The following is a 13,953-nucleotide window of genomic DNA, read 5'->3' on the forward strand; positions in this document are numbered from 1 at the left end:
CTTTGAAGGGAGATGGACCGATTTCTCAAAAGCTGAGCGACTCTTACACATATAGACAGTCGGACTGGCAGATGGGCATGAATCGAAATCGACCCAACTAGTCCCGCCGATCATTCAGTTCAGGTTAGAAAAAAAATTTAAAAATGTTATGTAGCGTGAAGTCATTTGCTCCCTTAACAAACGCTTAGCTGTCATTTGCACTTTTAGTCATTAAAGTAAGCTCTCAAAAATAAATAAATAAATCCAGGTGCCTAAGTAGAGTAGGATTTGTTCAAAAGATCTTACATTTTTAAGTAAAAAATTTTTTGCATTCAAATAGGAATAAATTCACTTGTCACTGTAAAAAATAAACTGCTTTTCGGCGGTTTTTTAAAATCCGCCACAACTGCCAAGTTTTGAAATTTTTTTGACGTAAGCAGCTTTTTTCACTTCTCCTAATTAACTTTACGCTTCTTGCCAACAAATGTCTACACAATTCACTGCTAATGCCTAATGCATATTGATTTTGCCAAATAAATTCAAAAAAATACACAAAATTTCGTGTGAGTGTGTGGCTTTTTGCTGCTTGCTAGTTGGACTCTAAAATTAGCACCTATTCGTTTTGTTATTCTGCAAATTTCCTTTTCTCATATTGAGCTAGGCATGCCTGTATGATTGAAGGCTATTGCTTACAGCAACAATAATAATCAAAAATCAAAAAGTAATAAAGGGAAATGCTCTAATAAACCAAGCAGACAATATTGTTATCATTTTAGCGGAATGCTATGTTTTCATACCGTAAAGTGTGTGTGCTCCCACATGAGGGTATGCAACAAATATACATACATGAAAACATTGAGCGAAATATAAATAACTGCAGTAAGACTAATTTAAGCCTAAATGGCTTTAGTGTGAGTCTAGAAGCTAAAAAAAATTATATTTATTATTATTAAGGGAGCGAGGTCTAGTTCAGTAGTCTGGTGGTAAGGGGTAGTGATTAGCGTCATAGACAAGGCATCAGGAATTCAAACGACAAAAGTAAATTCGTGTTTTTTTGTTTGGATATACATATAAATTCTTATATATGTATGTATATGAACATAAATAGCACAATTTCACGTGAGACCCCAATGTTAGCTGATTATACAAAATCCGCTAGATATTTATGAATGAATTGCTCTACTTGTCAGCTGCTTTGACATTTAACATTCTCACATAGTGAAAACTCAATCATAAAGCCTCGTGAGTGAAAAGAAATGAAAAATCAAACACAAACTCATTAATGGAAAAAAAGAGAAAAGTAAACATTGAAAAGCTTAAAGCTGTCAAACGTCTGCACGCGCTTTAAGTATCAGTTACTCATGCCAGCAGATCGTTCAAATTTAAGAGTAAAGTGTCGAACAAATATTTTTATTTCAAAAATAGTATGTTCGATTTGTATTAATTTCGAGAATAATAGCATATTTATTTTTTTATTATTTTGTAGCATATATACTCATCAACAATAAATTTTATTCCAGCTGTTTGAGGAATGGCCTCTAGGCACTTGATCAGCATAATAAGCAAGCCCTATGTTACATATAGAGTACATATATGTTCATGAGCCCGCAGCTTTGTTAGTAAATATTTTTGTTCTGATGAATTTGATGCCTTATCACTATTTATGTGACAACATGTGTCATCGTTGTTTACAACTGTCAGCTTGTTGACTCGTTTGGGTTGATAAGGTAAACAGCGACTGATGAAGTTACAATTCAGCTGACTAGTTGCATGGGAGATTATGTGACGAAATTCTATGGATTAATTGTGATTGCGACAATTTGTCAGTATGGAATAATATTTTAATAGACGCTCAAGTGTAAACTGTTGTAATCAGATGATAGAAACAGTTCATGCTTTGAAACACAATTCACATTATTTCTCTGTTTCTAAGCAGTGAGCTTCTGCTTTTGTTGCTGCTGTTGTCGTAAAGGCTATAAAAATGTGAATCCAATAAAAAATGAATTTTTTCACCGTTTGAAAAGGCTGGCATATCGACAAAAAGTTATCAATAGGTCAGTGCAAAAATGTTATTAGCTTTGTTTTTTTTTTATTTTATTGGGAACAGTGTGCTTCCTCACGATTTTCGCATGGCGCAATTAACCGTTAAACTGCATTGAGTTATATTTTATTTACTTTTTTAAATGCATTACTAAATTAGTTGTTGTAAATATCCATTTTATTTAAAATCTTTTATTATTCAATTATTGTTTTTTTGATTTTCTAATTTTTTTAATGTTTTTTTTTTTTTGCTTCAGTCCACCATTTTCTATTACTCAATGCCAGTTCTTGGTTTTATTGTTATATACTTGAGAATCTTTCAAGCATAGACTCTGGTTTTGCATCTTCTTTTGGTTTGATTAGAACACAAAAGGGAGTATAATTTACTCAATTTATTGCTGCGCTTGACATTCACAAAGAAAGAGCCAACGCCATGTTATGTAAGAGGTTAGCGGTGCAGATTAAAACGACTTTCTTCTATTCAAATTGATTTTGATAAAATTTAGTAAGTTAAATTATTTTGAAAATACATTTCACTCTAAGTATAGTTGCTATGTCTGTGATTTTCTTAATAATAAATTATTATTAATTATTTAATTAATTAGAATTACTTAAAATTAGTTAATTAATTATAATTTTAGTTAATAATTAATTTTAATTAGGCCAAAAATAAATTATAAGTTCATATGTATGCAATTTAGTTAATAATAATTAATTCAGTTATTATTATTAATTTAATTTTTATGTACGATTAAGTAAATTATAAATATAGCAACTATAATTGGAGTGAAATATTTTTCGAAAATATTGTAAATTAATTAAAAAAAATTAATTAATTAATTAGTTAGGCTAAAAATTAAATATTAGCGGATGAATTTCTACTAACAACTCCGAACTTATTTACTGACCTAATTAAAATTATGATTAATACATTATTTAAAATTTTAATTAACTGTTATTATTAATTAATTAAGTTAAAAATTAATTAAAATTAATGTTAATTAAACAAGTCAATAAGTAAGTTCGAAGTTTTTAGATGCATGTCATTGCAAACAATTTTTTTTCAAAAAAGTCAAAAAGTTTCAAAAAGAAATTTTTAAAATTTTTTACCAATGTTTGGTCATTTCCACTTTTGGTGAAAAAATATTTAATTTAATCATCTGGGCAAAGTAGATATTATTGTTATTTCCGTTATGAAATTATATATAATTATTTACTTAATTAAATAAAATAAATTTAATTTGAAGTAATTTAGTATCAATTAGACATTTATGTTATTTCCGTAAAAATATTGTAGAGAATTATATTTCCTTATTTAATTAAAAAATAAAAAAAATATCTATGTATGTATATATAAATAAATTTTTAATCCATTTAAATAATTTATTAAATAATTAATTTAAATTAAATAAATTTAATAAAAAAATATTATTAGTTAAATTAAAATTAATTATTTTTCAAATAAATTAAATAAAAATTAACATTAATTAACGTTTTAATTAATTAAATTTTTACCAATTTTTTAATGAGTTTTTGCTTAGTGTGATTTTAGAAAAATATAATTATTTATTTATTAAAAAAAATATTTAACAATCAGAATATTTTTTTTGAGATTTTTGTTTTTGTTAATTTTATCTCCTATTGAACTTAATTAATTACTATTTTACTATTATATTTTTTTAAGAATTTACTTTGTGTGATCATAGAAAAATATTTTAAATTATTTATAAGAAAATTAGTTTACAATAAAATCTTTTATTTTGATGTAGTTCTTAATTAATTAATTTTAATAATTTTTCACGATTTTATTTTATTACGTTTTGTACTGGGCGTCACAATATTTATTTAGGTAACTTTTTTTAAATTTAATTAACTCTCGTTATACTTTTAATATTTAATATGTTGTGCTTGCCACCTTTAATTTAAACGCTTGACATTTGCTCTCTAAATATATCGAAAATGCCACTTCAACAAAGCAACCGGCGTCTGATCGTGCTTTCTTTGCCGCTTAAGAATTCAGCTTGCGCTCTCAAGTGTCCGTATTGAACTGAAAATGCATTAATTGAAATGGCAACACGAAGTTATTGCATTCTACCGGTTGCATCGATGCACACAACAACCAAAAACAAAAGAAGAATTAAACAAGAGCAAAGAAAATCAACAACAACAAGCGTATCAACAAAAACGTTTGAAAAAGACCGTAAAAACACAGCACAGCAACAAAATCAACATAAAAACACAGTAAACACTTGAATATGCAAATATTGGCCAACACTCTTCGTTTAGTGGCACATTTCTTTGCACTAAATATGCCGTTTGGCTTTGCTTACTTCACGACCTCCTTGCTGACGAGCATAAGTGGAGCAGCACGCACTTCGCCGCCTGTCCGTCGCTCCTGCTGCGCTCGACGCGACGCGTGTCCTCGGTTAGTTCGAATTCAAATTTCAAAACATTTCACTTTCTACCGTTATTTACTTTCCACGGTGTGGCGCTTTTTATGCGCGAAGCTCCTTTGACAGGAGTTGCACTCATTTACAGTGCAAACAGCCTTGCACTAACACACAGACACTTTCAAATATTTGCACTACGTTCGCTTTACCAACTATGCTTTCACTTTTGAGCACGATTTTATTCAAATTTTTTCTGTTCGGCAAAAAAACATGGAAAGAAAAGTAACTACAGACCCGACACTCGGCAAAATTCCGTTAGCTTTTTGAATGTTCTGCCTGCAAACGCACTTCAAAACAAAAACACAATCTAAGTAGTTCGGAATTTTGTCAAAGCTCGCTGCTGTGTAGCGTTTCTGACGGTGCGCCCAACACGTACGACACCTCAACCGCAACTGAACTGATAGCGGAGCGGATGGCACAGTAGCTGCCTCACGGGCTGGCCGGCCTGGCCAAGGGTGTGTGTGTGTGTGCGGGTGGCACCCTATCGGGGCTGCAAAGTTGTCACTGCTGTGGGCTCGAAATATGTGTGTATGTGTGCGATGTCGGTAAGTACACACATACATACAAAGGTGAATGCCGGCAAGTGCGACAGGTGGGTTAGCAAAGCTTTTGCAGAGCTTTTGGAAGTTGTTGGTGCACTGCGGCCGGAGCTTTCAAATATTTGTACGTATTTTTGGAGACTTTTATTGTGAGTACTTGGCAGCACTGTTGTTGATTGTTTAAATATTAGCTGTTTCTTTTTGAATATGTAACTTGAGGTGTTGAGCGTGCTGCTAAATATTTAAATCAATATTTTAGTAAGGTGACAAATTTTCGCTGCGTAATTGTTGATGAATGTAGTTTGTTGGTTCTCTGCGTGTTCATTTGCCAACAGGTGGTTACTCTATATATTTTGTAGATAGAATCTTAAATACTTATTTTGGTAGTTTATTGCATTCTTTATTTGCTCGTTTTATTGGCAAGAGACCTTTGTTGCATGTATTAGAAAGTTGTGATTAAATTATGTTTCTTGAGTCAGTAACGCTTGGCAGCAATAAGAAGAACTTAAATTTTTGTAGAAATCGTTTAGTTTATGTTATGAATTTTTGAATTGGTGAATTGGTTCATATAATATCTTTAACCAGACTTCCTACACACTAAATTTAGAGTTTAGGACACTCTAAAACATAAAAATATATATATTAGAGCGGATCGATTTACAGGGAGCCGAAAAATTGAAAAAAATCGCATATGCGGGAAATATTCCACGCATCATTTTAAACAACCAAGAGGCTATGGGCCTAGAATCGGTTTCTCGCTAGCAATTTTTAATGCGAAATATTTTCGTGATTAAACAAATTTTCGTTGGGATATCATACTAAACATATTAAATTTGCCACGATATTTGTAACACCCAGGAGGAAGCGTCGAAGAGCCTATAAAACGTGTATCTAAATAGTCATCGTTACGAGCTGAGTCGATTTAGCAATGTCCATATATACCTAAACTAGTCACTCAGTTTTTTTATATATCCATCTGAAATTTTAAGCACGTCCTTCCCTCCCCAAGAATCTACTCATTTTTCGAAGCCGCGAATATTGGACCACGACAACGTGATAGATGGTAGATCGAACAAAGTAAATCTAGTTTTTATATGAAATACTCTTTTTTTCGATCAAATATCTTCCCAGAATTGAGATAATTGTCTAAGACAACGATATAATCTTCGAACAAGTTCTTCAGATCGGACCATTATTGACTTTTAAACTGAAGGTTTAAAATCAAGTTCATGTACAGTGTAAAATCAAGTTGTACAGTGCTCCTGTTTTATTTGTGAAGATTATTATATTTTCCGAGCATTTTCTAGTTTTGTGCAGAAAGAAGCTACAGTTAATTTAAATTTCTAAAACCCTTTTTTCAGTTTTTGAATTTTCATAAGAGACTCTCTCTATAGAAACTATATTGAATAATTTAGATAGATATGCTACAGAAAATATATGTTTCAACTGGACAATGGAATTGATGGCATGTGTTCAAAAGTGAACGTCTAGCTCCTAAAACTTTCGCGCTTCTTCATTGCAGGGAACCTAAAACTCTCCCCCATTCAATCCACGACCACACTTGTCACAAACTGAACGAAGAGGTACAGACCGGACCGCTACAATTCTATCGATGATGTTTAAATTCTGACAAATAACAATACTAAAATTTTAGTTGTAACATTCGACAGCCTGCATTCCTTCACTCCGCACACAATTGCTTTTTTACAAAAGTACAGAGCGGCAACAAACAACAAAATCTACAAGTCGCTAGTCGGTAGTCGGTAGCACTTAAGGAAAGGAGAAACAGACATTGTTATAGGCAGATCAATTCGCACGACAACCCAGTATGGTCGCCTGGGTGCAGTAGCATGCAGACGAAGAAGATACAGACCTGTCAAACACCACTCTTGGGACTTGAGCAGGATGTCTCCTTCGAACATCTTATCATCGCTTTGCATGCCCAACGAAACCAGCTCACTTAACTTCCCTGTCCCTTTAGTCCAAATCCGTTGAAGCAGCCCGTTTTCTGGGCCAAGCGCTATTGATACCTTCCCTGTTTTCGAGGGCAGTTTACTAATTGCTTTTCCCCAAGTAAGGTTTGGATAATCGTTACTACAACAACAATATATTTCAACTAAGCACTCTTTGCATTCAAAAAGTTTTCTCCCTCAATTATTTGGAATGGAATCTCCAACAAATTCAACTGTTAACTCCGAAAACAGCGCTGGTGTGTTGCATGCGCCAAATCGCCACAGCGGAACATAAAAATTCAAATATATAAAGTAAACATTTGATTGACAAGAAAATCGTCAAAAATTTGATAAAATATTGTGTGTTTTATATTCATTTCGATCGGTAAAAATTAGAAATGTTAATACAACGAAGCATTCAGTGCGCAATGCTAATACTGTGTAAGCGCAAGCCATGTGGCTAGAAAAAAAGAAACGGCGTCTAATTTCGACAATGATCAAAGCAAGGCTGTATTTATAATTCACAAAAAAAAAAAAAATCAATATAAAAGACGCAAGGAACTGAATGTAGAATGGCGTACGCGACCTGCTTCGCGGGTTGGATGGCAGTGCTTGGGGTCGGCACCTGCGGCTGTGCTATTTTGGTTACCATAAATTTCTCTATTTTCGTTGTTGAAGGCCGCATAGTTCAAATGTCAAACATTGTGACACAGAAACTACATAAATGCATATAACTACATGTACACAGGTTTGTGTATGTATATAGATCTTATACAGTTAAGTGATATTCGTCTGAATAATTGTGTAAATATTTATATGTGTGTACGCATAACTCAAAAATATTTATGTTACTTCTTTTTCTCCCTTTTCTCACACTCACCAGTTTTCAGGGCTCAAATATTCATTGAGCTACATAAACATTATTAAAACTGAAAACTCCTTTGTTGCCAAATATTCTCAGGTTGGGAGCACAATGAGTGTAGTGAAAGCTTAAGGGGTTATATCCACCGGTAAGTAAAAAAAATGTTTTTTGTTAATTTTTTTTTTTAGAAGATATTTTATTTATAAAATTAATAAAATCTACGTACATTTACAGAACAAGACCTTTTTCGAAAATCCATTTCGAAATAGCCCTCGGAAACGAAGAAAATTTGAAAATATATCACCGATTATTAAAATATTCTTAAAGTTTTTATTTTTGACGAAATGGCGGTTCCACAAAACAGAAAGTGTTTTTATATAAAAAAATGTCTGCCACAGGCTGGCTTAATTACTCAAAATCATTATCAAAAATACAATCCGATTTCTATATAACAAAAACCGTTTTTGAAAAATTTTCTTTTCCAACTCAGTATACAGCATTTCAAGAAAACCCATTTAAAGTGATGTGATCAGATTAAACAAGAATATTTTATAAATTATTAAGTCAGTAAAAAGTAAAAGTTTATATTTCAATTTTAGTACTTCTAATCACCTCCTTTATTTTGAATGAGACAAAAAAAAATTATTTGGCATAGAATTAGCTAGTCTCTGTAAGGTTTCCCATTTGTGAGTTGAGTTCGAGAACATTGCTTCATTGTTTTCATATTGAGTAGACTTTACTGGCAAGTATACCCCAAAAGCTCTCGATAGGGTTACAATCAGGACTACAAACAGGCCAGGAGATTTCGGAGTTAATTTTCCGTGCAGTAAAGCAAATTGGTGATGCCCCAAAATACGAAAAGGCTGCCCAAGCCATTACAGTTTCTGCTCCGAAATTCCGCATCGAACTTACGCCTTTCATGTTTCTAATTATGGCTTGTTCAGCAGTAGTTAGCCTTGGTTCTTGTTGTTGTTTTCGTGGATATCTAGTCCCCAATAGGATGGTAAAGATTAGTTAAGTTATCGTCGACGTCATCCAACGGAAGGCCCAAGATATGTGCTGTTTTGAGGGGTCGGACGAAGAACGAAGGTCAGAACGAGCTCTTCGTCTGCAATGGGTGGTGGTTTGACTCCGAGTCGAGTTTGACTCATTGGCCCAATTGTGAAGTGTTAGTGCTTTTCGGAAGTTTGTTGCATCCGAAGTCTGGTCGACGTATTGCTTAATGAGGGATGATTTTTCCGAAAGCAATATTTTGACATGTCTGTAGCTTCCTCGTCTGCGTTTCATTGCATCCAGGCGACCATATTGGTGCGGCGTGTTAAAAACCGACCGGCCGATTGCCTTGTCAGTTGCCAACAACGTTTGTTTGTCCTTTCCCCATGTGCTGCCGGCTAGCGACTTGAGGTTTTTGTTGCAACTCTGTATTTTGGCGATAATCGTGGTCGTATTAGGAGTGAAAGAGCACAGACTGTCAAAATTCACACCTAAAATCTTAGGATTATTGACAGTCGGAATCTTGACGCTATCGTCAGCAATCAAGCATATCAAGTACCCCTTCGTCCTGTTTGTAAATATGGTCGCTGTGGTTTTAGTGGGGAAAGTGTTAAGTTCCGTGCAGAAATGAAGCGAGAAAAGTCAGAGATATAGTCTTTTACCTTTGAACACATGCCATCGATTCCATTGGCCGACATTAATATCATGCAATCATTAGCATACGAGGTTATAGAAACTCCTTCTGGTGGCTGTGGGAGTTTCGAGATAAACATATGTTAAACAATGGAGGAGAGGACATACCTCTCCGAAACTCCTAGTTTAATTCTTCTCAGCTTAGAGTTTTTTTTTTCGAAATAGTACGGATAATTGACGACCGCTCAGGTAGTTCATCGTCTACCTCTTCAGTCCTGGAGGGATCATAGTTTTTTTAATGACCTGCAGTAGCGTTGTGTGACTGACTGTGTCAAAAGCTTTTGATAAGTGAAACGCTACGAGATCGTTCTCTCACAGAGTGGTTTCTGGTTAAGGCCACAAACTATCTGGGCGTTTATGACGCCAAATGCTGTGATGGTACTGTGCGCTTTTCGGGAGCCATGCTGGTGGTTTGCTAGGCTCAGGTGGTGAGTGAACGTCGGGAGTAACAAGGCCTTAAGTGTCTTCACTACTGGGCGGACGATAGGACTCCCCAGGTGTCGTAGTGGTAGTGGGACCACTCTTCCACACATCGGGTCGATTAACCATGATTATAAAAACAATATTTAATGTAAAATAAAAATTTATTTACACATACATTGAAAAATTTGCCATACTCACCATTAAATAATATAAAATATTAAAATTTCACAAACATCCTGAAATTGTTAAAAACATGCAAAAAAAATTCCGATCCGCGCTCTCAATATTGCATTTATGTTTCTATACGTGGAGAGACCTGAGGATTTCAGGAACGCGCTTCAGGCTTAAATATCTATAATCTTTTCCATTCTTGTATATCATTAAAAAAAAGCACACTAGAAAAACTTGTATGAGTGAACTGAATATTTTGTGACTTACCTTGACAAATTTTTGTTCTAAATGTACGCTGACACATTTTCAAACACGATTTTTAGTATAGTTTTCGTATATCACACCTGACTTGATATAATATTTCTTTAATAAAATTTCAATATTCAGGTTTCACTTCGCCTCATTTCTATCACTGGGTCCTTTCCCAAGTCAAAACAAAACCATTTTGTTCGAGTTTCGATTCAAATATTTATTTGTTCATAGCAATTAGCCATGAATATAATTATTAAAATGCCAACACGCACACAAGTACACACATAAACACAAATTCCGCGCGACTCACAATGGCGCTGCTGAGTAAAGTTCATTCGAAGAGCCTTTCTAATCAACCGCCAAATTGCAGACTAAACCAGCGCACTGAAATTATACCTTTGAAAGCCTGCGACTATTAAATACACAACAACAAAGCGAAATCAAAGCATTAGCAGGCGAAAACACAGGAAGAAGAAGAACGAAAACAAAACACTCAGCTGTCACGGGGGAAAACCAGTAGCAAAGCTAACAATCGCTAATCGTTTTGCGTTCGTCAGCTCGCTCGCCATCCGTCCACCGGTCAACGTCGTCGTCGGCGCATAGAGTTTTCATATGGGTGTGAATGTGTGTGTGGTAGTAGTGTTGTGTAGCGCTCTGTGCACTACAATAAATTGTTGCCATCAACAAGGCGTCGAGTGGGCTGTAGGCTGCTTGTGTGCGCCTCACCGATAAACATACGTACAAATATATGATGTGGCCCACCTGCTTGGCTAACCGCTTTCACTTTTTCCGCGCTTTTTATCGGCCTTTTTTCAGTTTCTCACGCGTGTATGTGTGCGCGTGTTTGTGGCTTTTATTGCTCATTGTCATCGTATAAAAATAACATCAGAAATACCAGTCAATGCCACATGTAACGGTATTTGTTTACAACTGTGTTTATGCGCTTTTGTGTGCGCTCGCTGCTCGTATTGAAGCCGAACGAGACATTGACATTATAATGAATGACTTTTTGCTGCTCCTACTCCTGTCTTACTCAGTACCTGGCGCTCACGCTTATAACCTGCCTCACCTCGAAGAGAAAATCTCAACCGCTTGCTTCATTTAGAGTAGTGTTAGAGGTCATACTTCCTTAGGAGGCGCATAAAAAACGATTTAACGGTTATGACTGTCAGCTATGTATGTGGTGGTATTTTTCCACTCAGTGGGTACCATGGACGCTCTGACAGACAATGGTCAGTTTAGTGGGCTATATTTTTTTGATTTAACAATGACTGTTTTGTTGCAGTTCTAGAAAGCGTTGCTGGTTATTGCTTTGTGTTGGTTATACCTAATCGCAGTGACTAAGCGAAGCGAAAGGCGAAGGTGGTGATGGTGGTGTGTTTGCGATGTATGTATGCAAGTGTTTGCATCATAACTGTAAACTAGTGTAATTGTTGGTGTGATTACGCTTTGCGCCTAGCTGAATGCTTAGGCGCGATAATGGTTACCTAATATGGCACAGTGGGACTGTTGCGGATGAAATATGAAAGTGCATCTAACACAGTGTCTAGGACATTTTTTGATGAAAATATGAAAGAGCGTTCACTCTGGTTACACCGGAGTTCTAATACCTTTCACAAATACCAAAGCTTCCTTACAAGAATTTGATTTTGATCTGTTAGTTTGTATGATAGCTTTATGCTATAGTGGACTGATATCGGACGTTCCCACAACGATTTCGTTCTTCGTGAGAAATGCAAAACTTCATTTCGATTTCTCAAAAGTTTGGAGATTAGTTCATATATGCGTATACAGAATGACGCCGGGACGGATAGACAGACGGAGGTGGCTAAACCGACTTAGCTTGTCACGCTGATCATTTATATTATATATATCTTTTATAGAGATCCAATGTTTTCTTCTTGGTTTTACAAACTTCGTGTCAAACTTAATATACCCTGTTCAGGGTAGAAATATAGTATTACAAAATTCATAATTTCCATTATAAGACCACAATATTATAGAACCATTCAGTCATTGAATAATTTGTTATGATTATTTATCACTTTTCAGAGCTCGAACGTCTGACATTTCAAATAAATTATTTTATTTCAAGCATAAGCCTTCAATTTTTAGGTCTTTTGAAGCTTCCAATTATTTGCACCATATGACCCGGACATGTCCATAAATATTTTTTTCGTTCGGAATCATTAAACATTTTACAGAAGTGCTTCGGGGAGTCTTTTGACGCTTTCAATTATTTGCACCATCTGATCACATTTGACCCGGACTGGTCGATTTTTTTTCCTTCGTCCGAAACCTTTGAAAAAGTTACAAAAGTGCTTTGGAGAGTACACTGTATCACATATAAATATTTGAGGGGCACAAAGCATGCAGGGAGAGTAGGGAAGTCATTGTTCATTTGCACCGTGGGAGGCCGTGAAATCATCTATCTTTTGTTAATGACGATTGCATGGAATGAGGTGAGGGAAGTTTGCTTAATAATTGCTTTATTGGCATCAGAGAAATAGCAGTGTATCTCAGCATCTCTTAGAAATCGACTCAACACATTTTGGCTAATCTTTTGGGTATTGAACATGTCAATTTTAGACTCGTAAAAAAGATCAGAATTTTTTTCAAAACCGGCGTCGAGTAGAAATTGTCAAAGAGATGCTTGATAACGTAGCTGAGGACCTTACATTCTCTGTTTACGAAATGTTGGTTTATGAATATGACGTTAAATCGGTCTAACAATCTAGCGAATGGCGCTCAAAAAATTAGCTGAACCCGAAAAAAGAAAAACCAATTTGCTGAAAGCACTGAATACCATCCTCGCCAATACATATAAAAAGTAGAGGGCAAATCGAATTTTTTTTATCTATCAAGGACCATTTCTTACGTGTAAGATTTTTCGATAAAAATCTTCTGTTCTGTTAGAAGTTAACTGCAAGCAACTAATTTCTAGTAGTAAGCAACATTGTGCCTTTTGCTCACCAGTTTTATAACAATGTAAATATTTGTCAACCCACCGTTCCACTCACTGCACAAGCCAGGTGTAAATGCTTTGTTGAAAAGCGCAAAATTGCCGGTGAAAGAATGCTTGTGGAATGTGCTGCGGCAAGTATCAGCTAATCCGAATTTGCCCTTCGAAGCGCCAATGTAAACAATAGAGGCTAGAAACATGAAACTCTTTTAAATTTGTACATATGCAAGAAAAGGGTGGTTCAAATGGAGATTTCGTTAGAAATGTTAATAAAATTTCGAAACTTGAAAACTGGATAAAATTGGAAATATTTTCGGTCTAGCAAGAAGAAGTCCAGTAGGAGACAGTGAAAAAAGACAATTAGCAACACTATGAGTCCTATGGTTGTCTCTTTCTCGTTGTTGAGTTTCTCATATCTTCATCAGTTATATTATTGATACAATTATTATGTTCCCTTCACAAACTGGTATACGAACTATCCTATACTTACGTGAATGTGCAATATAAAAAATGTAGCGAAATTTGCTAACTTCACTTCACACTAACTAGCATGCTGGCACAATTGCTGCAAGTGGTGAGCTTTAGTTCCGCCATCCTCTCACCCACACCACAGCAATTGGTGTCCTTGGTTGAGGTT

General features: G+C 35.0%; 2 protein-coding genes across 2 annotated transcripts in view; both read right to left on the bottom strand.

Annotated features, from left to right (window-relative positions):
* LOC126752490 (cGMP-dependent protein kinase, isozyme 1) overlaps positions 1–4,845 on the bottom strand; it is a 52,464-nt gene extending 47,619 nt beyond the window's left edge. Inside the window, exon 1 of the mRNA XM_050463322.1 lies at positions 4,350–4,845. The gene's annotated coding sequence lies outside the window, so the exon portion shown is untranslated. The remainder of the gene's footprint in view (positions 1–4,349) is intronic.
* Positions 1–13,953, bottom strand: part of LOC126752492 (lysosomal alpha-mannosidase) — a 155,784-nt gene that overhangs the window by 65,969 nt on the left and 75,862 nt on the right. The gene's annotated exons all lie outside the window — the stretch shown is intronic.

Source organism: Bactrocera neohumeralis, chromosome 3 (assembly GCF_024586455.1).
Source record: "Bactrocera neohumeralis isolate Rockhampton chromosome 3, APGP_CSIRO_Bneo_wtdbg2-racon-allhic-juicebox.fasta_v2, whole genome shotgun sequence".
Classification (NCBI taxonomy): domain Eukaryota; kingdom Metazoa; phylum Arthropoda; class Insecta; order Diptera; family Tephritidae; genus Bactrocera; species Bactrocera neohumeralis.